Source organism: Triticum aestivum, chromosome 6B (assembly GCF_018294505.1).
Source record: "Triticum aestivum cultivar Chinese Spring chromosome 6B, IWGSC CS RefSeq v2.1, whole genome shotgun sequence".
In the NCBI taxonomy this organism is placed as follows: domain Eukaryota; kingdom Viridiplantae; phylum Streptophyta; class Magnoliopsida; order Poales; family Poaceae; genus Triticum; species Triticum aestivum.
The window spans coordinates 212,988,130-212,991,286 of NC_057810.1; the positions used below are offsets into that span (position 1 = coordinate 212,988,130).

The following is a 3,157-nucleotide window of genomic DNA, read 5'->3' on the forward strand; positions in this document are numbered from 1 at the left end:
TACGGGAGAAGGGTGATAGGGTTTTTGGGAAGCGCTCAGCGCGACTACTAGCTTCTTCATCACGGACGATCCGGTCGCCGACGACTACTTCCCCGACGACGACTTCTTCCCCGACGTCCACGACCTCCTCGACGGCATGGCAGGCGAGGACACCGACCCCAAGTCCAGCGCTTCTGCTGCTGCTGTGCCGTACGTGTTCTTCTCCTTTCTGTTAGAAGTCCTGTTACAGTTCTTAGCTCTAGTTTCTGTCCTATGTATGTTAGGCTCTATGTCGTATAAACAACTTCATCTAGTGACTGTTCTAGATATGTTTACCTCAAGTTCATACATGCGGATGATGTTTACCTTCTCTTTATCAAATTGCATGGCTTGTTTTATCACTGCTACACTAGTCATGCTTTATCTAGTATTTCTGTTAATAAAATCACTCGGTAAATTGCTTATATTTCCAACAGTCATAGTGGTCATCCCTAAGAAAAATGTAAATGATTTACAACGACCGACCTGCCAAGTGTTGGGCCTATCGCATGCACGTCGTTGATGGATGAAAATCAGACGCTCTGCTAGTGCCCATGTGTGTTTTTGTTTGGCCCACCCACCAACCTCATGACGCTTCTCAAGCCTTATCTTCTCAACTGGGTCAGCGCTTTGTTCTTAGCCACACATCCCACACGTCTCCTTCTATCCATCCACACTTGCACCGGTTGTGGCCGCTTCACCACGCCATGGATTCGTCTCCCCGTTGTGGCTCACTCCCCCTCTCCAAGCATTTGCCTCGCTGCCATGATCTCATACCTCCTGGCTGCTCCGCGCCCTTCCCTGCGAGCTTGAGGAGATGACGCTCGAGATGACGCTCAGACACCCCTACAGATGCAACACCATTTTTTGCAAGGTAACCGTGCTTCTGCTATGGCTTTGTTTTAAAATAGCCGGTCGCAACTTTTTATTTGTCGGTTCGAGCTTTTTATTTCACCGATCACAGAAATTTCATCCGCTAGCACCAATTTTTTATTTGCCCGTTCTGGAATTTCTTTTCCCTCAGTAGTAGCATTTCAGTTGCTGGTTCCAGCTATTGATTTTGCTAGTCGCAATAATTCCCTTTCGACAACCGGGTGTAACATTGTGTTTCCCCAATAGTAGCTTTTGGCAATGATGGTTCCAACTTTTGATTTCACCGATCCCAACATACGTGGTCCTCGATTCCAGCAAATGTGACCTTTGTTCCAGCAAATCATCTCGCTGGTCACAACATCCCTAGTTGCCAGTTCCAGCAAATGCGGCCGCTGGTTCCAGCATCTTGTTTTGTAGCCCTTTTTGAGCTGGACAGGAATGAAGTCGTGCTGCAAATAGACGATTGATGAGGACATGACTATCTTGGATACGACCAAAAATATTGTGTACCGCTAGTTCTAGCATCTTGTTTTGTAGCCCTTTTTGAGCTGGACAGGAATGAAGTCGTGCTGCAAATTTACGGTTGATGAGGACATGACTATCTTGGATACGACCAAAAATATTGTGTACATACATATTTGTGAGGTGATGTCTTATAAAAATTATGCAATAATTTATTTATGTTATCTAGAACAAAAATACTTCACCTACTTTTATTTCATGTCTAAATGCAGAATTGTTGAACACTAGTACAAACCACGTGTGAAGACAAAGTAAAATGAAATGATTAGGTATTGTTCAATAAGCCCTCTCTCGTCAAAGGAATTGATTAGGTGTTATTCAATAAGTCTCTCATGTCACTTTTGGCCCAGGAGAAAATAGAGACCAAGCCCCCCATGTTCGGGACTCAAATTCAAACTGCACGAACAAACCTGACTCAAAATGCCAACAACTTTTACATCTGGACTCCAAATTGGGTGATTATTTTTTATTATAAAGTTTACTTCGTGTACTTTCCAACGCAATTTGATCCACCTTCAAATTCCTTTTGAGTACGAAGATAGAGGCAAAACAGTGCTACAGAATCCGAGTCAGAATCCAAATCAAAAGGTGTTGCATCACCTCCACTTGGGTCCATGGGCCTTCTACGACCTAGGGTTAGTTTTAGGCTGCCTTGGGACGTCATTGCACCCCTTGGCAGCCACCTATAAGTAGATCAATCCCCTAGTTTTTTCCTTGTGATTTGTTTAGTTAAAAGTTAGTCATTGCAACTTCATGTACTTTGTTTGTGTCCAATGACCAGACCAAGACCGCTTTCAGATCCCCACTTTTATCAATACTTCATATATATTCACAATATTCAGATTGCTTTATCATTTTCTTGTTTTTTCTTCAATTGCATGCAGTTATAGACCTTCGTGGTCAGACTAATCGTGCTTCAGGCATCGTCAGTACCTCAGGATATTAGTTTAGCGATTGCTAAGGCGCAATGTCGTGCACATTTATAGTCGGATCGTCAAAGTCGACTCCACCAAATCGATAGTTATCATCTCATCAAAAGATTGGGACACCCTCGCCTATATCAAGTGCTATTAGTTTTTAGGTTGCTCAATGAGACTGTCCAGTTATCCATAGATTAGATTTATTTTCTTACCTATTGTCCAAGAAATAGCCATAAAAGTTAGATATGCTCGTCCTTTGTCCAAGACAGTATGAGCCTTTGCAATTTTCTTTTCAGTGCTTGCATAGGTTAATTATCGGTTGCATCATCGTGTCAAGTTGCTTGTCTTAGTGTCTGGTTCCTTTAGTTTCAAGTTATGTCGACATTAGTCACATCACCATTGCATCATCATCCCTTCCGCTATCGACCACCACCACCCATCAATTTCCACGACGTGCTCCCCATCATTCATTATCATAATCATATTTGAGGTCATTCACATCTACGCTTGTTCCAATCTGCATCTTATCTGGTTTGTTTTGAAAAAAAAAAGAGACGGCAAAAAAAGAGAAAAATGGTTAACAAAATTGAGAGATAAACAAAAGAGAGGCAAAAAAAGTTGGAGAGAGAGAGAGAGAGAATTTCTGATATATCTAGATTCTAGACTCAATCTTGTATCTGAATTCGGATTGGAATCTGTTTTGCGCAGTGTTCAGTAAAACAGGCATATCTCCCTCATACGAACTCCGCTTTGACTCCACAAGTACTCAAATTCAAGCTATCCACAAAACGTATCTGAATAGTTCATGAAGCTAGTTCATTATT

At 42.2% G+C, this 3,157-nt stretch overlaps 1 long non-coding RNA gene across 1 annotated transcript; it reads left to right on the forward strand.

Moving 5' to 3' along the window:
- Window positions 1-625: 625 nt before the first annotated feature.
- LOC123136631 (uncharacterized) lies at window positions 626-2,248 on the forward strand. Its single transcript, XR_006467159.1, has 2 exons — window positions 626-1,682; window positions 1,764-2,248. It is a non-coding gene; the product is annotated as an uncharacterized lncRNA (long non-coding RNA).
- Window positions 2,249-3,157: the final 909 nt, after the last annotated feature.